Source organism: Bos taurus, chromosome 8, assembly GCF_002263795.3.
Source record: "Bos taurus isolate L1 Dominette 01449 registration number 42190680 breed Hereford chromosome 8, ARS-UCD2.0, whole genome shotgun sequence".
Taxonomy (NCBI): Eukaryota; Metazoa; Chordata; class Mammalia; order Artiodactyla; family Bovidae; genus Bos; species Bos taurus.
The window spans coordinates 972,256-998,082 of NC_037335.1; the positions used below are offsets into that span (position 1 = coordinate 972,256).

At 46.3% G+C, this 25,827-nt stretch overlaps 1 protein-coding gene and 1 long non-coding RNA gene across 6 annotated transcripts in view; one reads left to right on the forward strand and one right to left on the reverse strand.

Annotated features, from left to right (window-relative positions):
• Positions 1-25,827, forward strand: part of PALLD (palladin, cytoskeletal associated protein) — a 366,355-nt gene that overhangs the window by 269,615 nt on the left and 70,913 nt on the right. The gene's annotated exons all lie outside the window — the stretch shown is intronic.
• LOC112447763 (uncharacterized) lies at positions 20,098-25,819 on the reverse strand. The gene is made up of 2 exons (XR_003035944.2): positions 21,249-25,819; positions 20,098-20,363 (listed from the first exon to the last, which is right to left on the reverse strand). It is a non-coding gene; the product is annotated as an uncharacterized lncRNA (long non-coding RNA).

A 25,827-nucleotide genomic window follows, 5' to 3' on the forward strand; every position in this document is an offset into this window, starting at 1 on the left:
TTGTCGTTACTATTACTATAAGCCACTGGTATTCCTTGGAAGGTTGTCTGTGAGAATTCCTTGCAGGGAGGGCCTGCTCTGCTAGCCATCTAAAGAAACTGCCAGCCTGGGACTGTTTCAGACCAGAAAACGGCTGGGGGTCGTTTTCATGACGGTAGTCTAGGTTGTAAGTCTAGACAAAGGGTGTCTTGTGGTTTCACCTTCTCTGGACTTTTTCCCCCTGCTCTCCTGAAATGAGGCAATGTCCTTTGCCAGGTTCTGGCCACACTCCTGGGTGGACAGTCCTGGTGGCTGGTCCACGCTGACCCTGCGGGCCTCTGAGGGAGGGGTCTCTGCTCTCCAGGGAGGGCGCTATGATTATGAAACTCCGCACCTGAAGCCAGCCTGGGGTCTCTTCTGTCTGAGGTTTTTATGAGGCCATGATCACTGAGGCCCATTCTCTAGCTTCTGGAAAGTTCCCTCAGGGTGAGTGAGGTTTCAGAGCTCTGCTTTCCACTCTGTGCTCCACCCACAGGGATCCTTACTTCCTGAGAGCACTTCAGTGTGTTAGATGAGATTTATGTTTCATAAAACATTTCTAAATTTTTTGCAGTGATGGATTGAAATATCTGGCCAGCCCTCTTACCTGAAACAAAAGTTCTAAAATAAGCTTTGTGTTTTAGGAAACCCACCCTGCAGAAGGTGTACTGGAGGAAGAGGCAGGAGGGGACTGTAACAGTACAAGTGGCAGGTGATGGGAATCTGAACCAGGGCGATGGGAGTGGAGCCTGGGGAAGGATAATGTCTCCTCTGGGCCTGTGCTCAGGTGCCCGTGGGTGTGTCGTAGAGGGGACTGGAAGGAAATTTCTAAAACTGAGGAGAGGTTGAGCTTAAAGACATATTCCAATAGCGTCCCACACACGAGAGGTGTGAGAAATAGCCCAGGGGGAGCCTGTTAGAGAGGAGGCAGGCACTTGAGAAGTCCCTAGAGGTCAGAGTCGGACACAGAACGAGGGGGCTCACGGACACAAGCAGGCGGGAGTGGCCAGGAAAGCCAGGCAGAGGCCGGAAGAGCCGTCACGGCCGATGGCGGAGGTCGTCCTCCAGGGAGGCCGGGGCTGGGCCCACGGGCTTGAGGACTGGGCAGTGTTGGCAAGAGGCTTGGCAGTGTGGTGCCCTGGTGACCCAGAAGGCCTCTGAGGCCCGATGTGGGTACAGCGCCCAGGGGAAAGCAAGGCCATGAAGGGTGAGAGGGAGTGGAAGAGGAGGATGCGGAGGCAGGGAGGACAGAGCCCCGTCAGGGAGGAGAGGGGAAATGGCCTCAATGACAGAGGAAGGTTCCTGGGAGGACAGGAGATGATTGTCAGGAGCCTGCTGACGAGGAGCAGACTTGGGGCTGAAAGTTCAGGACAGACAAGCTTGGCGTTGGGGTTGGGCCCAGGACGAGCCGGGAAGAGCACGATGCTGAACACATGCTGGGCTGAGAGACCCCCAGCTGACCATGTGTCAGATGACAGAAACCCCCAAAACGCGGAGGTGTGGAGAGACAGGGAGACACCAGGGGCTAGGGGAGGACGGGAGAGGGCTGCAACCGTTACTGCAGTGGCCCTTGTGAGGAGCCAACTTTTCCCCTACCCCCACCTCCCAAAAAAGGAAGAGCGTTGAAGGGGACAGCCATGCCCGGATTCGTGGTCCAGCCTGTGTGGGAAGTCACACAAGCACCCAGCAGGCGCCGTGGGGGCCTCTGGGTCTCCTGCCTCGTCTCCCTGGCTCCTGGCACCACGGGACTTCCACACGGACCCCTCCCCTGAGGCTGCAGCCCCCGTCTGTCTCGTGGCACCATCATGCCTCTGGCTGGAGGGAAGGCTAGACACCTCTGTCCTCTTTTGTCGCCAATAGATGAGGAAGTATTTTTAATGAGTGAGTGTTCAAAACAGGTTTGCTTCCTCAAAACACTAAAAACAGAGTTGCCGTATGATCTAGCAATCCCTCTCCTGGGCATATATCCAGAGAAAATTATAATTTAAAAAATACGTGCACCCCAGTGTTCATGGCAGCACCATTCACAGTAGCCAAGACATGGAAGCAACCTAGGTATCCATCAACAAATGAATGGATAGAGATGTGGTGTATGTATACAATGGAATGTTACTCAGCCAAAAATAAGAATGAAATAGTACCATTTGCAGCAACACAGATGCAACTAGATATTATCATACTAACTGAAGTAAGACAGAGAGCGACAAACAAATTCTATATGGCATCATTTATATTGTCGTTGTTTAGTCACTAAGCTGTGTCTGACTCTTTGCGACCCCATAAACTGCAGCATGCCAGGCTTCCCTGTCCCTCTGGAGTTTGCTCAGAGCAAACTCATGTCCATTATGTTGGTGATACCATCAAACTACCTTATCCTCTGTTGTCCCCTTCTCCTCCTGCTGTCAATCTTTTCCAGCATCAGGGTCTTTTCCAATGAGTCAGCTCTTTGCATCAGGTGACCAAAGTATTGCAGCTTCATCTTCAGCATCAGTCCTTCCAATGAATATTCACGATTGATTTCCTTTAGGATTGACTTGTATCATCTCCTTACAGTCCAGTGGACTTTCAAGAGTCTTCTCTAGCACCACAGTTTGAAAGTATCAGTTCTTTGATGCTCAGCCTTCTTTATATTGTCCAGCTCTCACATCCAACATGACTACTGGAAAAGTCATAGCTTTGACTAGACAAACCTTTGTCAGCAAAGTGATGTCTCTGCTTTTTAATATGCTGTCTAGGTTTGTCATAGTTTTTCTTCCAAGGAACAAGCATCTTTTGATTTCATGGCTGCAGTCACCATCCACAGTGATTCTGGAGCCCAAGAAAATAAAGCTTGTCACTGTTTCCATTGGTTCCCCTTCTATTTGCCATGAAATGATGGGACTGGATGCCATGATCTTTGTTTTTTGAATGTTGAGTTTTAAGCCAACTTTTTTTAAGCCAGCTTTTTCACTCTCCTCTTTTACCTTCATCAAGAGGCTCTTTAGTTCCTCTTCACTTTCTGCCTTAAGGGTGGTATCATCTATGTATCTGAGGTTATTGATATTTCTCCTGGCAATCTTGATTCCAGCTTGTGCTTCATCCAGCCCAGCGTTTGGCATGATGTACGCTGTGTGTAAGTTAAATCAGCAGGATGACAATACACAGTCTTGATGTACTCCTTTCCCAATTTTGAACCAGTCCATTGTTCATGTCTGTTGTCCACGTCCAGTTCTAACTGTGGCTTCTTAAACTGCAAACAGGTTTTGCAGGAGGCAGGTCAGGTGGTCTAGTATTCCCATCTCTAAGAAATTTCCACAGTTTATGTGATCCACACAGTCAAAGGCTTTAGCATAGTCAATGAAGCAGAAGTAGATGTTTTTTCTGGAATTCTCTTTTCTATGATCCAACGGATGTTGGCAGTTTGATCTCTGGTTCCTCTGCCTTTTCTAAATCCAGCTTGTACCTCTGAGGATGAGAGTGAGCCTGAAAAGCCCGGCTCCCAGCCCTCCCCCCATGGCCCCCAGCAGCCAGGCTGCCAGACTGTGGAAAGAATGCGGGCCTGGCAGGAGGATCCACCCCAAGGACTGGAATGCTGCTGCAGAAGCATGTTGCCCCTGCAGTGCTTACTGTGATGTGGTTTCTTTTGAGAAAGATGATCATTAAAAAAAAGAAGAAATTGGAATCTATTTCCTGCCTCATATTTGAAGGTACAAACAATGCCCATTTTTTTCCTCAAAGGAACATATAATTGCAAGTAAAGATTTAAGCCAGTGGAAAAGGACAATATGAAAATATTATGGATTTAACTGGACTCACAGAAGCTAATGGTCTTCTCCCTTCCAAGTCAGTGCCTGTCTTACAATGTCATGCCTCTAGCACTTGGCTAGGATCAGGGCTGCTTCTAAGGATAAATAAGAATAAAAGCATCTTGAGAACCCTCCCATGCCTCAGAGCAAAGTGGCTGCTGTCTGCTTAGAATGAGGAAACCAAAGCACAGTCAGGTTTATCACAACTGGTGGACCTGATTATGGGCTTCCCTACTGGCTCAGACTGCCTCTTGACTCCCAGTAACTGTTGCTGGGATCAGGTACCCTGTACCCAGCCCTTTTCTTCCTGTCTCTGAGCCGTGCCTCCTCAGGGGTCCCACAGCATCCCTCAAGACTGTCCGTCCTGCTGTGATGTGAGGGGTCAGGAGGATCAGGGACGCGGCCTAGAAAGGACCAGATCCAGAGGGGGAAAGTGAGCAATGAAGCAACAACCCAAAAATGTACTTAAAATCTGCCGGTAATGGGTTCTGCCTTCAGTGTTAAGTTGCAGACCAGCCTCACAAAGTTCATGATCCCAAACTCACTTAGAGAAAGGCTGCTGTAACTCAACCTAAATTTCTGGCTGAATTTGGGACCCACAGGTCAAAACCGTAAGGATAATCACCTTTCTCCTTCTGAGAGTTTAGCAGTTTAGGTTCCAGGAAATTATTTCAAATTATTTTAATCTAATTGTTCTGGGTTTTTTCCCTGAGCACTCATACTTCAAATTCCTCCACTTTACCACGTTTGTGGGGGCAATAGGGTGGAAGTCAATTATGCAATCGCCTGTAAGGTCTGTCCTGAGCAAACACAGCGTTTCTGCTGGGCTTGGCAGTCTAGAGCTCGCACCACACTAGGAATTCTGGTTGGAAACGGTGCCGACGTGTCAGAGATTCAGAAAGTGGGGGTCACAGGGATGAAGGGATTTACTCCAAACTGACACAGCTGCTTTGCAGCAGAACTGGCACAAAGACAGGTTTGGAAGCCCAGTCATGGGCTAGTTTCTTTTTTTTCATTTTTTAACTTTTTATCTTATATTGGAATATGGTCAGCTGGGGCTTCCCAGATGGCGCAATGGTAAAGAATCCGCCTGCCAAACAGGAGATGCAAGAGATGCAGGTTCAATCCCTAGGTTGGGAAGATCCCCTGGAGGAGGAAATGGCAACTCACTCCAGTATCTTGCCTTGAGAATCTCATGGACAGAAAAGCCTGGGGGGCTACAATCCCTGGGGTCGCACAGAGTCAAATATGACAGAGTTCAGCACAGAACACATGGTTGAGTAACAGTGCTGTGTTAGTTTCGGGTGTACAACAAAGTAATTCAATTATTCACATACATATGTCTATTTTTTTCTCAAATTCTTTCCCCATTTAGGTTATTACAGAGTACTGAGCAGAATTACCTGTGCTATACAGTAGGTCCTTGTTGATAATCTATTTTAAATACAGCAGTGTGTCCATGTCCATCCCAAACTCCCTAACTATGCCTCCTCCCCTCCCTCCTCCCCACCCTCATCCCCAGCCCCAGTAACCACAAGTTGCTTCTCTAAGTCCATGAAGCCTGTGTCTGTTTTGTAAGTTCATTTGTATCATTTTTGTTCGGATTCTGCGTATAAGGGATGTCATGCAATATTGGGCTCGCTTGTTGATGTCTGTATTTCCTCACGAGGCTCCCCAGAACACTGACCTGAAAGCAGACCTTGATGGTGTTTCCCAAATCATGTTATAATGTTCTCATTTAAAACTTGCCTCCTGTCAAACAATGAATGTTTTAAATCTTAAAGTGGCTGATACCAAATTTCTTCTCAGCAACACCAGGATGGATGTATGAATGTAAACATTCATTTTAAAAACTCAGAAACAGGCTTTCAGAGTTCTTTCTCTGAGAAGCATGCTTGTGACTGCTTCACCATTGCAGGCATACTGTACCGTTTTCTTTTAGTAGCCTTGTGGGGTTTCTTTCTTTTTAGTGAAATCACTACATGTTATTTCATTTTTATTTATTTATCTAGTTTTGGCTGTGCTGGGTCTGTGTTTCTGTGTGGCCTCTTCTCTAATTGCAGCAAGCAGGGTCTTCTCTTTAGTTGCGATGCGCGGGCTTCTCGTCACAATGAGCTCTCGTGGCAGAGCGCAGGCTCTAGGCGCGCGGGCTTCAGTAGCTGCAGCATGCAGGCTTAGTTGCCCTGCAGCATGTGAGATCCTCCTGGATCAGGGCTCGAACCCATGTCCTCTGCACTGGCAGGCAGATTCGCACCCACTGCACCACCAGGAAAGTCCTGTGTGGTGCTTCTATGATGGAATTAAGTATAACAGTATCACAGCTTCCTTGTCTCTAAGCCCTGGACAAGTTTGAACTCACCAGCCTAGTACAAGGCACATGAGTCCCTGAGGGCACAGGCAGCGGGGCTGATAGGAAGTGTATTTACAATCTATATCCTGCCTGTCCCCTAGTCGGAGACGGCTCTACACAGCGGAGGGTCCCATACTTGGGGAGTTCTGTTCAGCTGCGTGCTGTTCCCACACTGGTCACTGTGGTGAGCACAGTAAGCAGAGTGGACCGAGCGATGAGGGCGCAGGAGAACCGTGCTGCTGTGGGGCATGGCCTTCTCCTGTGATGACCACGTGGCCGCTGTGAAGGCTGGTGGCAGCGTCCGGTCCAGTGCCTGGCAGAAACAGGGCTTCAGCTATTAGCACAGTGGACTAGGGGAAGCACAGACTACTTTCAGTGCTAAATGAGCCATGATGTGAAGTGACAGGATATCCTGTATGTTTATATTACTTACCTTTGGGAATGGCTCTGATTGCTTTGCCCAGCAAATCTTGGGAATAGACTGTGGACCTTGAATCACCCCAGCGCCTCCATCTGGGAAAATTGCTCGGTCTTTGTCTCTCGGTCGAGTTAGACAGAGCCAGCTGCAAAAGGATCAGAACCTTGAAAACTGCTTTGTTCAGCTGATTTTTCCAAGTTTCCTTTTGCAGTGTGGATGATGTGTTTGTTTGACATAATAAATACCACCATCCGTTTTGTTCTAGGAGCCGAAAGGCCGTGTGTTTGCCCAAGGAATTTCTCCCTGTTTGCAGGGGAAGGAGCACGGCTGTGTTTTATAGGATGGGCTGGCAGATTCTTTCTTCACTAGGAGATGCACAGAGCTGTGCCCTCCCCACAGGTCTGAGCTCAGGGATCAGAAAGTATGCTCTGCCCCAGAGGAGCTGGCTGTTTGCAGCCCCGTAAGCAGAGCAGACGGGTGGGGGACTGGACCCTGTGGGGCGGGCCTGCGGTATGTCCAGCTGGGCCTGGTGGCCCATCCCTTCAGACCTGACATGGGGTGTCCAGCGGTCTCCCCGGGTTAGGGACAGTGGAAAACAAAGCCAGACCTCTCTACCCCTAGCCACAGGAGGAGAGGAGCCAGAACTCTGAGGAACCACGGAACCGCAATGAGGCGCCCTCATTTTTTCGAGCTCCTTTGCACTCCTGAGATGCGTGCCCTGCCCCATGAGGGGGGCATGCATGTAAAACACAGGCTCTGCGGTGACTCGGAGTGTGTGCAACAGGGCAGAGTTTGCAGACAGCTGAAAGCTCTCTGCCCCTTACAGTTTCCACAGGCACTCCTTAAATGGGCATAAGTGCTGGGTGGTTGGCGCACGAAGGCAGGGGAGGCTGAGTCAGTGACGTGAGTGCGTGTGTGTGTGTGTGTGTGTGTGTGTGTGTGTGTGTGTAGAGGGGGTGCAGTGGGCGGGGCTGGGGGTTGCAAGGAGGCTGCAAGCTTAGCAGAATGTTTGACCCAGGCAAAGAGCAGCTCCAGCAACCAAATAAGGAAATTGGCGCTGCAGGATTTCAGGATAGAAGCCAGTGGAGGTTCTAGGCGATCTGGGAGAGTGAAAATGAGCCAAGAAAAATGTCAAAGGAGTCTGGTTTCACTTGCTCACACTAAATACAGAGGGCAAGCAGGATCTCTGGTCTTTAAGCAGCGGTGAGAAATGCGCATTATGTCTCTGCCGTCTGGTAGACCAGCATCTGAGAGATGTTTAGAAATGCTCAGAGCAGCTGACATAACAAGCTTCTCTTGTTCAACATGAGAAAGCACAAGCTATACCTCAGAAGCACCGCGGCACTCCTTTTATGTCTAATTTATGAAAGTTTTAGCTGAAAATGGTGAAAGTTTCCCAGAAGTCACAGAGATACCTTGACTCCCAGTCTCAGACATGCTCTGAACGTGGAGTTGTGTCCTTTGAGAAAGAGTGAACCTTCTCACAAACTGGGGAAACGCCCTGGAGACACACCATCTGACCCAAACGTGCTGGTCATTAGTGAAGATGTCAGAGGGGGCGATGATGCAGAGAAACCACCAGTGCCTCGTTCGCCCTTCTCAGCCACGTCTCCCAGGCTCTGCAAGTGCTAGACGACCTTAGCTGCTCAGCAGTACTGACTTCAATTCAGCACTTTTCTGTAGGAGGAGGGGAGGCTTAGAAGAGGAATTTCTGCCCTAAACACAGTGAGAAATGCCTCATGGCACAAAACCAGCATGGAGAGGTGGTGATTTCTCTTTCCTGAGCAATCAATGTGTTTGTATTCAAAGCTAGGAATAGATATAGGATGTTGACCCTGGATCAGAATTTTTTAAATCCGCAATAATTTGAACTGTTGATAACTTGAAGGTAGGCAGGGAAATGAACCCCCTTTCTGCTCACCCCAAATACACAACCGAAAGCCCACTCTAGGTTCTGAAACTTCTAAAACACTGCCTCGTGGAAAAGAGGGGTTTGGGCAGGAAGGTGGCCAAAGGCGAAGGGCAGGAAGCCCACAGCCTCTGAGACTGACCCCTACATCAGGGCGCGCTCAGGGACACATCCAAACCCACACACAGGAACAAGAGGTAGTCTTATGAGATCATGCTTGCCATCACTAACGAAGAAGTGAATTTTTGTAAAAAAGCTATGTAGCGATAAATGTCAACAGTTACACCAACAGTGTTTGCTCTCACAGTCACACTTTTCAGTGTTTTCCCTGAGGAAATAATTCAAAAGAGGAATGAGTTTATAAGCCTGAAAATATCTCCTGCATTTTTACAATCTCAGAAGAAAGGGAAAAAAAAAAAAAACCCTAGAGTCAAAAAGTACAGAATGTTAATTCTCTCGTCTCAGTGACTAGAATAGTATGCAGCCACTAAAACCAACTGTGATTCAGACAGGGACAGCAAGTGCACATGTGAGAAGCAGTGTAATGAAGCGGAAAAGCTTATGTGATGACACACTGTACAGCTATGCTTTGAAGCTAGGAAACAGGGAAGGAACATGGAGAACGTGTCAGTGTTAATGCATTACGAATATGGATTCATTTTTTCTTGCCTTTACGGTACGTTTTCATAATAAACACCTTTTAAATTTAAAAGCAAAGCACCCTAAGAGACAGTTTCCAGGGTAAGAAAGAACTGCGATTTCAGTGTTTATCTGAATAGCAGATAAACTCACAGTGTTCTCTTTTTGTCCCTAATGATCTTTTTACCAGCTTTTGTGTTGTCAAGAACTGTGATTTCTACTTAGGAATGATATGTCAATTATTTGTTCCCCCCACCCAAAAAAGCTCCTTGTAGATTTCTGAGAGTAAAGCAAGGGAGATATAACTGCAGAGAGACCTGGCCCACGTCCCTTGATCTGGTCAACATGGGGTGACCAGGGCTGGATTTTCATGCAGGGCTCCTCGGCCTCACGAGCAGCCCCCCAGTTTCAAGGGGAGAAGATACGGGGTGCCCATGCGGGACAGTCTCAAAGCGCTGACCGCCTCTGGCAGCAAAGCTCTGCTTGCAGCCAGAGCAGTACATCCAGCCTTTCCACAGTGCTTCAGCCGCCACGGTCCCTCTGCTACTGAGAGGGATTCTAGGGACTCTGGGTGATGAGAAAGCACTTTGCATCAGTTGCTCGTTTGAATTTTTCTATTTACAGGGCAAAGCTAGTGGAGACATAGGACAATGCACAGATCCTTTACAGGTATCAAAATGCAGGGAAGCAAAGAAATCAGCCTACCTTCATGGAAATTCCTGTGATGACTTACAGTAACTATTCAATAATTACAGCCATTAGATGTAATCTCGTCCAGCCCTGTCTCATGCAGGTGTGAACACACAGACACAGGCGTTGACATGAATCATGGGCGATGTCACTTGAGTTCATGGAGGAGTCGCTGCTGGCTTGAACGGTGTCTCTGAGTCTCTAGAGGGTGTTTTGCCATCATGGTTCCACTGGCTGCCCCTTCCCACCTTCCCCTGGCTGTGGTGACTTAAACAGCTGGCCATCAGTAACCCGTGTTCCGGACTCAGCAGAGGTGACACCGTAACAGTTGCTTCGTCCAGTTGCTCACATGGAACATAAGCTCCTGTGTGGCTGTGTTTCTCAGTGACCGTGAGAGTTGCTGACTGTGTGGACAGCCATGCCCTGCGTGCTGGGCCTGCCGACAGGGCATCTCCCTGGGTCCTCAACACACTGCATGGTGGGGCAGCACTGCTGTGCCCATTTCTCGGGGGGGAGAGACAGGCTCAGAGAGGTTATATCACCTGCCCAGAAACACGCCTACAAGGGAAAACATTGGGTTCACACCCAGGAGCTTGAACTCCTGGGTGTGAACCTGCATTACCTCAGTAGGTGTGAATAAAAGCTTTGGAGGGCATGCTTGCAAGTCCCAGGTAGATGGCATTTCTCTTAAAAATGTCTGGAGATATGAGAAAGAAGTTCCACTTCAACTGAGAGAATAAAACGCTGGCTTCAAGAAGCCAGGTATCCAAGTGGTAATTTCTCAGTTTGAATAGGAGGATGATAAATACAGAAACAGCTCCCAAAATTACCTGGGTCAATACAAATGTGGAAGACAGACACACACATGTTGAAATACATGTTGTCAGTAAGGAGTCTGACAGTGCTGTGCTTTGCGGAGCGAGGATCTCAGCGAACATTGTGGACTGATTTAATGTCTCTGTGTTTTTGTGGGTTCTGGGTCCTTCCACATCAGTAGGAACAAAGATTTGGCAGGTCGGCCTCTCCACTTATCTACAACATCCAGGTTCCTAACAGCAGACCCAGGGCTGTACCCGTAAGACTCCGGTAACGTGCAGGCTGGGCAGGCTCCTGGCTCCCTCAGGCCTTCAGCTGTCTGGGGTAGTTAAGGAACCTCCTGTAAAGCAGAACAGTTGGAAGGAATTACCTGCACTTGTTCCATCTCCCTCCCCAAACTAGTGGAAAGTGGACCCCACTACCTCATCTCAAGGAAATTTGCAAGTTTGAAGCTCTGTGTCTTTGAGCCAGGTCATACTGAAGCTGACCCCAGAGGTGGTGTCCCAAGGCTGACCCTCTGCCACACTTCACCTGGCAAATTGCGCTGCTTATGTGTTTCTTTATACCTTAAAGCCATGGGATGCAAAGTTGGGGGTCATGTATGCCCTCTATTTCCATTTTATCTCTTTCTTTTTTGGCTGTGCTGGGTCTCCATTCTGGCACACAGGTTTCTTGAGCTGTGGCTCGTGGGCTTGGCTGCCCCACAGCATGTGGGACCTCAGTTCTCCAGCCAGGAACGGAACCAAGTCCCCAGCATTGGAAGGTGGATTTTTAATCAGTTGACCCCCACGGAGGTCCCCATGTATCCCCTTTAGTAAAATATCTTGTGTAGGCAGTCAGATCTTGTGTTATGCTTCATAGAGTGTTGCTTTTTATAAATTGAAGGCTTGTGGCACCTGCTTCTCAGATGTTAGCATTTTTTAGCAATGATGTATTTTTAAATTAAGGTATGAACATTTTTTTTCCAGATACAATGCTATTGCACACTTGATAGACTGTTCTACCACGTAAACACCACTGTTACATGTACTGGGAAACCAAAAAGTTCATGGGACTTACTTTATTGCCCTATTCACTTTATCACTGAGGTCTAGAACTGAACACACAGTATCTCTGAGCTCTCTCTATGTGTACATACATATATGTGTATGTGTAAAATACATAAATGCATTATGTTATTGCATAGATTAAAAATATAAACAAATATGCAATTTAGAGGATAAGATAAAGATAAGGCCAGTGGACTTTTACTGAGAAGTGTAGCACCTCATGTAACACCTCAGCACCAGCTGGAAGAGGTGCTGTGAAAGTCCTACCCCCGGGCCAGAGTGGGTTGACCCGGGGCCTAGTCCCACAGTCGTTGTGCTGGAGACAGCCGTAAGGATCAGGCCATCTAGCCCAGTCAAGGAGACTGTGCAACTAAGGGACTTTGACCTAAAGACCTCGTTTCCAAGAGGATGCAGGCCTAGATGAGGTCTTCCATTATTGATTATATTTAAGCATGGTGTAAGAGGAATTTTGCTCAGAGAGCACATCCTCAGTGTTCACACACACACACAGACACACACACAGACACACAAATGGTTTGGGTTATATGGGTTATATACTCAGGTGATGGGCATATTAATTAGCTTGATCATCATTATACAAAGTAAATTTACATCACATTGTACCCTTTAAGCATGTACAATTTCTATTCATCAATTATACTTCAATAAAGCTAGAAAAGATAAAATAACTCAGGCTGAAAAATAAAGTCTGAATAGGTATCTGATTACGATGAACCAAACTTGGCATTTTTTTACCAAATAGAGGTGTTTGGGGGTAGCCACAGTGCTCTCTTATCACCATGAACAAGTTGGAACTGAAAAGGGACTCTTTCGGGATTTGAAAAATGACAAGCAGAAGATTCTGTACATGAGGTGGACCCCTGACCCAGGATGGGTAGGGAGTCTGGAAGGCGTGGTGTCTGAATGGAGACTGGGAGCTGCAGACAGGTCAGGAGAAGCCCTCCTGTGTGGCCCTCACCCTGGCCCTCCCGCATTCTCCAGACGTGGCAGGAGGAGGTCCCGCTTTTTTGTTTGTTTGTCTTTTTGATTTTTATTGTATCAGTTCAGTTCAGTTCAGTCGCTCAGTCATGTCCGACTCTGCAACCCCATGAATTGCATCACACCAGGCCTCCCTGTCCATCACCAACTCCCAGAGTTCACTCAAACTCATGTCCATTGAGTCGGTAATGCCATCCAACCATCTCATCCTCTGTCGTCCCCTTCTCCTCCTGCCCCCAATCCCTCCCAGCATCAGAGTCATTTCCAATGAGTCAACTCTTCGCATCAGGTAGCCAAAATATTTTTCAGCCTCAGCATCAGTCCTTTCAATGAACACCCAGGACTGATCTCCTTTAGGATGGACTGGTTGGATCTCCTTGCATTCCAGGGAACTCTCAAGAGTCTTCTCTGACACCACAGTTCAAAAGTATCAATTCTTCGGTGCTCAGCTTTCTTCACAGTCCGACTCTCACATCCATACATGACCACTGGAAAAACCATAGCCTTGACTAGATGGACATTTGTTGGCAAAGTAATGTCTCTGCTTTTCAATGTGCTATCTAGGTTGGTCATAACTTTCCTTCTAAGGAGTAAGTGTCTTTTAATTTCATGGCTGCAATCACCATATACAGTGATTTTGGAGCCCCAAAAAAATAAAATCCGACACTGTTTCCACTGTTTCCCCATCTATTTCCCATGAAGTGATGGGACCAGATGCCATGATCTTAATTTTCTGAATGTTGAGCTTTAAGCCAACTTTTTCACTCTCCACTTTCACTTTCATCAAGAGGCTTTTAAGTTCCTCTTCACTTTCTGCCATACGTGTGGTGTCATCTGCATATCTGAGGTTATTGATATTTCTCCTGGCAATCTTGATTCCAGCTTGTGCTTCTTCCAGCCCAGCATTTCTCATGATGTACTCTGCATATAAGTTAAATAAGCAGGGTGACAATATACAGCCTTGATGTACTCCTTTTCCTGTTTGGAACCAGTCTGTTGTTCCATGTCCAGTTCTAACTGTTGCTTCTTGACCTGCATATAGGTTTCTCAAGAGGCAGGTCAGGTGGTCTGGTATTCCCATCTCTTTCAGAATTTTCCACAGTTTATTGTGATCCACACAGTCAAAGGCTTTGGCATAGTCAATAAAGTATAGTTGGTTTATAATGTTAGTTTCTGCTGTACAGGAAAATGAATTTTCCATATGCATATATCTACTCATTATTAGATTCTTTTCTCATATAGGTTATTACACAGTATTAAGAGTTACCTGTTCTATCTCTTGACTTTCTACTTGTGCATTCCAGTCCCCTATGATGAAAAGGACATCTTTTTTGGGTGTTAGTTCTAGAAGGTCTTGTAAGTCTTCATAAAATCATTCAACTTCAGCTTCCTTAGCATTAGTGGTTGGGGCATACACTTGGATTACTGTGATATTGAATAGTTTGCCTTAGAAATGAACTGAGGTCATTCTGTCACTTTTGAGATTGCATCCAAGTACTGCATTTCCAATTCTTTTGTTGACCATGATGGCTCCTCCATTTCTTCTAAGGGATTCTTGCCCACAGTAGTAGATATAATGGCCATCTGAGTTAAATTCACCCATTCCAGTCCATTTTAGTTCACTGATTCCTAAAATGTCAATGTTCACTCTTGCCATCTCCTGTTTGACCACTTCCAATTTGCCTTGATTCATGGACGTAACATTCCAGGTTCCTATGCAGTATTGTTCTTTACAGCATCAGAGTTTACTTTCACCACCAGACACATCCACAGCTGGATTGTTTCTGCTTTGGCTCAGGCTCTTCATTCCTTCTGGAGCTATTTCTCCACTCTTCTCCAGTAGCATATTGGGTACCTACTGACCTAGAGAGTTCATCTTTCAGTGTCATATCTTTTTGCCTTTTCCTACTGTTCATCGGGTTCTCAAGGCAAGAATGCTGAAGTGATTTGCCATTCCCTTCTTCAGTGGACTATGCTTTGTCAGAACTCTCCACCATGACCCGCCCATCTCGGGTGGCCCAACACAGCATGGCTCTTAGATACCTAGAGTAATAGGCAAGTTTGGCCTTGGAATACAAAATGCAGCAGGGTAAAGGCTAACAGAGTTTTGCCAAGAGAATGCACTGGTCATAGCAAACACCCTCTTCCAAAAACACAAGAGACAACTCTACACATGGACATCATCAGATGGTCAGTACTGAGTCAGATTGATTATATTCTCTGCAACCAAAGATAGAGAAGCTCCATACAGACAGCAAAAACAAGACCAGGAGCTGACTGTGGCTCAGATCATGAACTCCTTATTGCCAAATTCAGACTTAAATTGAAGAAAGTAGGGAAAACCACTAGGTCATTCAGGTATGACCTAAATCAAAGGGACTAGATCTCATAGAGTGCCTGAAGAACTATGGATGGAAGTTCATAACATTGTACAGAAAGTGGTGATCAATACCATCCCCAAGAAAAAGAAATGCAAAATGGCAAAATGGTTGTCTGAGGAGGCCTTACAAATAGCTGAGAAAAGAAGAGGAGCAAAGGAGAAAGGGAAAGATACACCCCTGTGAATGCAAAGTTCCAAAGAACAGTAAGGAGAGACAAGAAAGCCTTCCTCAGTGATCAGTGCAAAGAAATAGAGGAAAACAATAGAATGGGAAAGACTGCAGATCTCTTCAAGAAAATTGGAGATACCAAGGGAATATTTCATGCTAAGATGGGCACAATAAAGGTCAAAAACAGTATGGACCTAACAGGAGCAGAAGATATTAAGAAGAGGTGGAAAGAATTCACAGAAGAACTATAAAAAAAAGATGTTAATGACCCAGATAACCATTATGGTGTGATCACTCACCTAGAGCCAGACATCCTAGAATGTGAAGTCAAGTGGGCATTAGGAAGCATCACTACAAGCAAAACTACTTGAGGTGATGGAATTCCACCTGAGCTATTTCAAATCCTAAAGGATGATGCTGTGAAAGTGCTGCACTCAATATGCCAGCAAATTTGGAAAACTCAGCAGTGACCACAAGACTGGAAAAGGTCAGTTTTCATTCCATTCCCAAAGAAACGCGATGCCAAAGAATGTTCAAGCTACCACACAATTGCACTCATCTCACATGCTAGCAAAGTAATGCTCAAAATTCTCTAAGTGAGGCTTTAACAGTATGTGAAGCAAGAACTTCCAGATGTTCAAGCTGGATTTAGAAAAGGCAAAGGAACCAGAGATCAAATTACCAACATCCGTTGGATCATCACAAAAGCAAGAGAGTTCCAGAAAAACATCTACTTCTGCTTTATTGACTATGCCGAATCCTTTGACTGTGTAGATCACAACAAACTGTGGAAAATTCTTCAAGAGATGGGAATACCAGACCACCTGACCTGCCTCCTGAGAAATCTGTATGCAGGTCAACAAGCAACAGTTAGCACTGGACATGGAACAACATGGTTCCAAATTGGGAAAGGAGTACATCAAGGCTGTATATTGTCACTCTGCGTATTTAATTTCTATGCAGAGTACATTATGTGAAATGAGGCACAAGCTGGAATCAAGATTGTTGGGAGAAATATCAATAAACTCAAATATGCAGATGACACCATCCTTATGGCAGAAAGCAAAGAGGAACTGAAGAGCCTCTTGATGAAAGTGAAACAGGAGAGTGAAAAAGCTGCCTTAAAATTCAACAATCAGAAAACTAAGATCATGGCATCTGGTCCCATCACTTCATGGCAAATAGATGGGGAAACAATGGAAATAGTGACAGATTTTATTTTCTTGGGCTTCAAAATCACTGCAGACGGTGACTGCAGCCATGAAATTAAAAGATGCTTGCTCCTTAGAAGAAAAGCTATGGCGAACTTAGACAGCATATTGAAAAGCAGAGATATTAAGGTCCATCTAGTCAAGGCTATGGTTTTTCCAGTGGTCATGTATGGATGTGAGAGTTGGACTGTGAAGAAAGCTGAGGGCCGAAGAACTGATGCTTTTGAACTGTGGTGTTGGAGAAGACTCTTAAGAGTCCCTTGGACTGCAAGAAGATCCAACCAGTCCATCCTAAAGGAGATCAGTCCTGAATATTCATTGGAAGGACTGACACTGAAGCTAAAGCTCCAATACCTTGGCCACCTGATACAAAGAGCTGACCCATTAGTAAAGACCTAGATGCTGGGAAAGACTGAAAGCAAGAGGAGAAGACAAGGTGGTTGGATGGCATCGCCGACTAAATGGACATGAGTTTGAGCCAGCTCCAGGAGATGGTGAAGGACATGAAAGCCTGGTTTGCTGTAGTCCAAGGGGTGGCAAAGAGTCAGACACAAGTGAGCAACCAAACAACAACCTGTGCTATACAGTAGGTTGTTATCTGTTTTTATATAATAGTGTGTATATCAATCTCAATCTCCCAATTTATCCCTCCCTATCCTTTCCCTCCTGGTAATCATAAGTTTGTTTTCCACATTTATGGCTCTATTTTGCAAGTAATTTCATTTGTACCATTTTTTAGATCTCATATATACATGATGTCATATAATATTTGTCTTTTTCTGTCTGACATTTTTCACTCAGTGTGACAGTCTCTAGGTCTCTCCATGTTGCTGCATATGGTATTATTTCATTTTTTTCTATGGCTGAATACTATTCCATTGTGTGAATGTCCCACATCTGCTTTATCCATTCCTCTGTTGATGGACATTTAGGTTGTTTCCATGTCCTGGCTACTGTAAATAGGGCTGCTATGAACTTCGGGGTACATGTGTCTTAATTACGGTTTTCTCCAGGTATATGCCCAGGAGCGGGATTTTTGGGTTACATGAGTAGCTCTGTATTTAGGTTTTTAAGGAACCTTCATACTGTTCTGCATGAGTTTACATTTCCAGCAACAGTGTAGGAGGGCTCCCTTCTCGCCACACCCTCCACAGCATTTGTTGTTTGTAGCTTTTTTGATGGTGTCCATTCTGGCCGTCCAGCTTCTGAGTGCATCAGGGTTCTCATTAAGCCTTTTAAGGGATGGTTTTGCCCCACCTACGCACCAGTAACTCACTCTCAGTGGGCAGTTTTATTTTCCCAGATGTGCATTATGCTCAGGAGGGAGTTATGACTAATTAACTCATAAAAGAAACGTCCACATGAATGAGCCACTGCAAAGCACCTGTTGTTAACAGCCGACTGTCTCCCACCTAGGCGATAAAGAGTCTGAGAACACAGGACCTGTTTTCTTTATTGAAAAGTGTGTGATACCAACTGCCTTGGGTTTGCACACAGTACAGCCCTCTCAGGCAAAGGGGCAGACGCGATTTATAGCCAATGAAACACGTGTGCCGGGCACAGATGAGCAGCAGCCACCAGTGACCAGGCTGACCTGGGACGTTCATGGGCCTCAGGTGCTTCTGCCTTTGAGGTCTCTTCCTCCATTAAAAAAATCTGAATTTTATAACAGCATCAGCATAAAGATAGATGGAATCCAGGTTAGGTTTATTATTACGTAGTTAGCATGGTAACAGTCATATGTATTCATTTTTCTTCCTTTTGAGTTAAACAGTACGTAAAACTTAAAATTTGTTTGTGTGCTGCCACAGGTGGGAGGACATGAGCCAGGGTACCTACTGGCACATGAGCCAGCCCTGCCCAAGGTGACAGAGTATTGAGTAGAGTTCCCTGTGCTCTAGAGTAGGTCCTGGTTGGTTGTCTGTTATATATATATATATATATATATATATATGATACATCCTGACCTTGGCTGGCCTGGTGGTAACGGAGTACTAGCCCCCTTTCACTTCTTTTTTTCTTGCTGCTTTTCCCCAAGCAACAGGGGGACAAGGCACCGAAGTGAGGCCAGCCCTCTATCAGCTGCTTACAGGGAAGACGGCATCCATGTCGCCACCCATGGACTCAGGAGCCAAGGGCGGCCGTGGTTGGGAAGTGTCCGGTCCCGCCACTGACACACCCGTGTCCAGCAAGGCTGTTCAGTGCAGAGGGCTTGATCTGAAGGAGGCAGTGGTGCCGGTAGTCTTCCCAGTGGATGCTGTCTTCCTGCTTCTCCTGCTTGAAAGCTTTCAAATCTCACTTCGTCAACTTTTGTCCAAAATTACAGCTTCTCAAAGGTGTTCCCTTTCACACATTTAATCTTTGCATCAATAATGCAAAGGAGATAATAGTATCAATATCTTCATTTTATGCATGAGAACACTGAGGCTCTTCTTTAATGTTTTTAAATTTTTATTTTATGTTATAGTTGATGAACAGTGTTGTATTAATTTCAGGTGTACAGCAGAGTGATTCAGTTCTACATATACATGTATCGTTTTTCAAATTCTTCTCCCATTTAGTTTGTTACAGAGTATTGAGTAGAGTTCCCTGTGCTCTAGAGTAGGTCCTGGTTGGTTGTCTGTTATATATATATATATATATATGATACACACACAATGATATATATATATATATACCAGTGTGCACAGTTTTAAACAGGTGCCCTAAACTCCAGCTTCCTTCAGCACAGTCTTCTTTCTTTCAACTCTTCATGTGCACATCTCATCACAATTCGTTGCTTGTTATAAAAGACAAGCCCGTCTGAAAACACTGCCAGGACACTCAGTTCTTTGAAGACTCTCTTGACATCATCCCATAAAGTGACCAAATTACCTCAGATTCGGTTAACTCTTTCTGAAGTTACTATGCTGCTGCTACTGCTGCTAAGTCGTTTCAGTCGTGTCTGACTCTGTGCGACCCCATAGACAGCAGCCCACCAGGGTCCCCCATCCCTGGGATTCTCCAGGCAAGAACACTGGAGTGGGTTGCCATTGCCTTCTCCAATGCATGAAAGTGAAAAGTGAGAGTGAAGTCGCTCAGTCGTGTCCGACTCTTAGCGACCCCATGGACTGCAGCCTACCAGGCTCCTCCGCCCATGGGATTTTCCAGGCAAGAGTACTGGAGTGGGGTGCCATCATAGAGGAAAGTCTTTTTTTCTCTTGAAATCTAGTACTTTTTGTATCAAGATGATATAATATAACTCACTTAATAGCCCTAACAGGCAGTATCAGTATGATTAAGTCAGTTGTTTACTGATCAAACACATAAACTATATATCAGATAAAATAAGTCATTTAATTACTGATGTTACCAGTGTTTCCTCTAGTGTCTTAGAATATACAGTCAGGATTTTCCAATATAAAATGTGTCCATTAAATTTCTATTCTTAGAGCAAATTTAATTGTAGTATTTGATTTCACCATATTGCACCTTCTCTCCTCATTCCCTTTCAATACCAGAGTCTAGGTTTCAACATTCTCTGTGTATCAGAGATCTGTGCCATGAAATAATCCCAACAGTTTTCTTAGTACTTGGGAATCTCTGCTAGAAAACCGTTCACTGCAGCACCCAGTCATATTTCCATAAGCGAAAATAATTAAGCACTTCAGATAACATAATCGCATGAATTTGAGCCAGAGGATTAGTTTATTAATGCAAGGCGCTGGACGGACCCTCCGGTTTAGGAAGTGAGGGGTTTGGTGAGGGGCGTTTCAGGGCTCGGGAAAGAGGCTCGTCTCCTCCTGTGACGTGGCCCCAGTCTGCACCTGTGCGTTCAATGGTCCCCGACACCAGCACCAGCTCCGCGACCAGGTTGCCTGACATCCTGTATTTCTGGGAGCAAAGCCGGATGATGGCCGGTCCGCTCATCTTCCAAGCATCCGGAGGAATCTGCACAAAAGGCAACACAAGACTCTGTGTCACAGCATTATCGGTTTTAAGAGCAGTCTCACCTGTAACTCCGTAAACTGCCCCTGCAACGGATGCGCAGTGCCACGCTGTGTCCTCCGCGTCTGTCAGTGACTACGTCTCTAGGACTCAGCTGAAGGCTTTTCTCATGCAGGATGGAGTTAAACTGACCAGCCAGTTGACTGTGGTATTTCGTCATTTCCTCAGCAGAATCACAGAAAAAGGCAAATTCCTCTCAGTAACCCCGTGGAATCCAGGGGAGACTCCACTAGAGCCGGCACAGCTGCTCTGCCTGGGAAGTGGGCACTTGGGGGGAGTGAGTCAGACTCTCTGAGTGCAGCAGGACGTGTTCAGAACTGCCTGAGCCACGGCAGGCCAAGCAGACGTTCTTGTGCACGGTACAACTCAGCGAGAAAGAGGAAGGATTTGCTGATGGAGATCATGGAGTCCTGACTGTTGACGGACCTTCCACACACACGTACTGTTCACTCCAGAGGTAGACGGCCTGGAGTGTGGGCTCTAGAGCTAACAGTTTGTGCTGTTCCTTCTGCCCTGGCCTGCTCTGTCTCCTTGGCCAGGTTACCTGGCCTCTCTGTGCTCAGACTCCTCCATGAAGGGGTGTGTGGTAACAGCCAGACCTCCCATGGCTTGAAGAAGCAGAAAAAATGGGAGACTATGTGTGAAATGACTGGCATGGTATCAGATTATGACTTTTTACTCTGTTCCTAAGTATTGTGTTTTGTAAAAATCAGAAACAAAAACAAAACAAAAAAAGATGAAAGAAAGAAAAAAGAAAAGAAACTAGGCTTCATTTTGTAAAAAAAAGAAAGAAAGAAAGAAAGAAACCAGTCCCTTCCACCTACTTACCGAGCACTGTGGTGGGGCTGCCCAGGCAGGATCTCGTTTATCTTCTCAAGGCAAGCCAAGGGAAATGCCTTTCCATTATTTTACAGATGAGAACTCTGAGTTCGAGGTCACAGCAATGGCCTAGGAGGGACCGTGGCTCCCACTGGTCTGCCTCTGTGATTTGCCTGGAATCCTTTGCAGGTTCAAGGCCTCCTGTACTCAGGAGGCGAGCTCAGCCTGTTCTTCTGTTTCCAGTTTCACCATCTTTCTCTAACCTCCATGACTGCAGCCCTTCTGGCAGCCACGGTCCCGCTCACATGGTATTTCATGTCCACTGGGCTCCGGTCACTTTTACACAAGTACAAACAGCCCCATGTATTTCCCCCCAGCCTTTCTCCTGCCCTTGATAAAAATTTACGTACAACCTGAAGAGCCAGAAAGCTCTTGGCCGCTGGAACACATTACCCTGCTTTTATGTTGAAAGTATGAATTGTCCTTGGAGTTGTGCCCTCACTCTACCCCACTGGTCCATGTTCATGGTCAGATAATGCACGGGCTTAGCCTTTTGAGGAGATCCATGTTTTTAAATATTTCTTACTTTCATTAAAATAGTTTGATAGTTGACACAGAAACATATGTTTCTTAAATGATGTAGTTAATTACAAAGAGTCCAAACTCAAAGTGGTCCAAGACTTCTTAAAGGTGCTCATTTTAAACATGCATAGAACAAAGGCTGGTCTTAAGCACTCTCCTCTCAGAAACATTTTCCCCAAAATACTATTATAGTTGGAACCCAAATCAGTCACAATCTAGAACTGCTCTGCTGTTTTCTTAGTCTGTTGTTGTTTGCTGAGCATATCTGGAATTCCTTGCAAAAGTAATATCTGCAATTGAAGAAATGGGCCATGGAGCCAAGATCTTGTAGGTTTTAAAAACTCAACAAGAGCTAAAGGAACAGGTTTTTAAAAATAATATCAAAGCACCAGAAGTGAGTGGAAATAGACCCTTATACTGAATTGCTATCAGAACATCTGTTTCATTCACCATCTATCACCGTGAGGAAATAGATAGCAAAAACTTCCCAACAGAGGATGCGCCAGCCCACTGGCCAAGAATCTTCTGAGAACATCTCAAGGTTTGGGTAATTTTCATTGAAATATTATTTTAAGCAAAACACCCGAAGATACACTCACATTCTTTTACTGCTCCATGTATATAAAAGGAAGGGAAATAGAGATGTTTGGTTTCACATGTTAGAAAAACACAGCTGGGTGCTGACTTGTGGTAGTTTTTCCAGTGGACATTCTGTGAGAGGGCACCGTATCCACTTGGTAAAGCATTAGCCCCAGCTCTGAGCGTGTTTGACACAGGGGCCGTGTGGTGCCTGCCAGCAGTCAGAGCTCTGTGTCTGCATCTGGAGAGAACCTGGGAGTCGGCCCCTCCAACAGGATCATGTTTGTTCAGGGATGCCGTTTGCTTTTAGGTGTCTTTTGCCATTTTGCTTTTTAAACACCTGCACTTTACTCTTTTTATGAGAATATGAAAAGGAAAAAAAAAATGGTTTGAAAGATTAGCTTCACTGCCCCATACTCCTCTCCAGACAGACAGCTGAGCACATTACTTCATCTCAGATTAAATCTGAACATTTTAAGCTTAGGTGTTTGAGCCCAAGTGTGCCAAGTGACCCTGGAGATGGAAACTCTAAAGGAGACTCGGCCAGATGCTCCCCCGCCCCCAGGCGAGACAGTGAGGCTCCCAGATACAGTCCTTCCAGGTGAGACTGGATACAGGTGTTCTCTACCCTTTCCTGCTGCCTCCCCGCCAGACAGTTCTAAGCTGGAGCTCAGGGACAGTGAGGAGGAAGTCTAAGGAGAAGCTTGCTGGTCAGGGTCTCAGTGTGCACGAGGGGAGGCGTGTTCTTTCTCAAGCTTGGCAGCACTCCTATCAGCACTGATAACACTTGTCACAAATCCTGGACATGCCAGTGTGATCGCTAAGATGTACCCATGCCTCCACCGCTGCACGCATAGAAACTTTAAAAATTTGAGAGCATTTGAAAACTCGGTGTTCTCAGTTCTGAAACTCAGAACTGAAACTCCGTTCTCAGTTCTGTGGACCTCGGAGAAGTAGAAACTGGTCCCTGTTTCTGGGCTCCTGAGTTGGCAGTGGTGGTAGATCTCTGGGTCACCCTTCCATGCTGCCTCCAGACAGGAGCAGAATGGATGTTTTCAGGCAGTTCACCAACCCTGTGGGTCTAATCCATCCTACACACTCTCCCAAGCCAGGTAAACACTTGAGGTGGTGGTGGTTGTTATTCAGTCATCCAGTTGTGTCTGACTCTTTATGACCCCATGAACTACAGCACAACAGGCCTCCCTGTCCCTCGCCATCTCCTGAAGTTTGCCCAACACCGATGTCCATTGCATTGGTGATGCCATCCAGCCATCACATCCTCTGGCACCTTCTTGTGTCCTCAGTCTTTTCCCAGGATCAGGGACTTTTGCAATGAGTTGGCTGTTTGCATTAGATGACCAAAATACTCAAGCTTTGGCTTCAGCATCAGTCCTTTCAATGAGTATTCAGGGTTGATTTTCCTTACAGTTGACTAGTTTGATCTACTTGCTGTCCAAGGGACTCTCAGGAGCCTGCTCCAGCACCACAGTTCAAAGGCATCAATTCTTTGGTGGTGACTCATGCTGACCTCTGGAGGAGGGCATGGCAACCCACTCCAGTATTCTTGCCTGGAGAATCCCATGGATAGAGGAGCCTGGGGGGCTACAGTCCATGGGGTCGCAAAGTCAGTCACGACTGAGCGCCTAAACACAGCACAGCACACAGGAGGCTTATCCATTATGTTCTTTCTGTGCTAACAGAAAAGAATTCTGTATTGAGAATGGACTTCTACATCGTAAAATCATAACATTTAAGAAATGTAGCTTTAAAGTTCATCAAATTAATCCCATTACTATGAAAAAAAATTTTAATTCCAGACTTCCACAGTTAAAATGGCACAGACCACTAAGTCCTAACTCCCATTTCAGAATGTCAACTCCAGCCTTCGAGAAAACCCTGCAGAACACAAGAGGTATCATTTCAGTATCCCTAACAGCCACTTGCCTGGGAATGAGCACACCAAAGTTGAAAGGCAAAGTTAAACAGTGACGTCCTGTGGTTTTTACGTCTGTTCCTTGCAAAAATCAAGAGAGAATAACCTGGAAAGATGGCTACAATGTGTTGTAGGTTACAGACTCATCTGTGAGTGATGCTCTAATCTGTGCATTGACTGTGTGTTGAGATGCACCAGCGGGAGTCTGAACAAGAACATTGCACCCTCTAACAGAGTGTTTTATCTCTGAGGGTTCAATCACAGGCAAACGTCCTTTTTGGGTATCTTACAGACATCGTGTTTAATCTAAACATCATTTATTTCAGGGAGAGAGAGATGGTAGAGTTCCTGTCTCAGGTCTGTGAACCCAGAAACCCTATTGTTTCATATTAATAGTGAAGACAGGGATGGGATTACTGGACCAGTTACCGCGGCCAGTGGCCTGCACACCTAGATGGAAATGACTGGCGTTTTCATTTTGCATAAAGGGCCAGGCACCCCTGGATGTTCAGCAACTGTGAACCGTTAGTGTTCATCTGTTCGTTTTTCTGAGAGTTGGTCGTTAGTAGGAGAGCTGTGGCTTTGATGGTCAAGGAGCGGGTGCTGTGTAGGAGGAACAGGCCAGAAATAACTGCTGACCCAACTGCTCAGGGACGCCAAGAGCCAGGGTCCTGAGCTGGGTTAGTGACAGGAGAAGACACCCACTCGGCTTTAGGGTGGAGTCCACCGAAAGCCACACGTTTTACATGAGGAAGTCTGGAGTTTAGGAGTCCATTTCCTCCTTGGAAACAGTTCCAGAGAAATCCCTGCGTACCGGGTTAAACCAAGTGACTTGGGGCCTCTAGAAGTTTATGATCGAGAAATCACAGGACAGGGACCGCATTCCTGAGACATTGCGAAACCGGCCCGCCCAGCGCTTCTCACCCTCAGGGCCCTGAATTCAGTTACTCATTGATAAGCGAACAGAGTGAACGGATTCGTGCAAGCCTACAAAGTATCCCCGAACTGAACTCCCCCTTCAAAAAGAAAGAAGCCTTCCACACGATCTTTGTACTGTGGGGTTTACGCGCGGCACCGACTCTGATGGCACTGATGGCTGGGGGCTGAACCCTGGACCCCCGCCCGGGGCGCTGGAATGTGCCCGGAGCCCAGGGACTAACCGCGCTCATAAAGGAGATAAAAACCTGGGGCAGATCACCGGGCAGGCAGCCGACATCCCTCTTGGCTTAGAAAAAAGGTGGAATTCTTTCCCGTTATCCATTACTCCTGGAAGTTTCCCGAAAGCCCATTTGTCCCAGTGCTGCCCGGGACTCGGGACCGACCCGGGGGGCGCGGGGGCTGGGGGGCTAACTTCCGCCGGGCCCTCCCCTCCGCCCCCTTCTCTCCCCTCGGTCCCCTTCTCTCCCCTCCCCAACCACTCCCTCCCCACCACTCCCCTCCGCCCCCTTCTCCCGCCCCCTTCTTTCCCCTCCCCACCAGCGCAGCCCCCGCCCC